The sequence below is a fragment of the Penaeus vannamei genome, chromosome 8, assembly GCF_042767895.1.
Source record: "Penaeus vannamei isolate JL-2024 chromosome 8, ASM4276789v1, whole genome shotgun sequence".
Lineage (NCBI taxonomy): Eukaryota > Metazoa > Arthropoda > Malacostraca > Decapoda > Penaeidae > Penaeus > Penaeus vannamei.
Window position 1 is genome coordinate 21,722,181 of NC_091556.1, and position 230 is coordinate 21,722,410.

Sequence of the window (230 nt, forward strand, 5' to 3'; positions counted from 1 at the left end):
TCCATTTTTATACAGTGATAGGAACTGTAGTCTCTTTTTTTTTTCTATTTTGCCAATGATTGGCCTTTGAATGCTTGAAACTAACTTGAAATTTGCTTTCATGCTAAGGAAGGGAAAAAAATCAGTGTTCATAATTTTTTACATATATTTCTCATGTTTGTGCTGGCAATGTTATCTTTTGCAAATTATACAGTGTGCATCTTGACCTGGAAATTGTGGCTATTTAATGC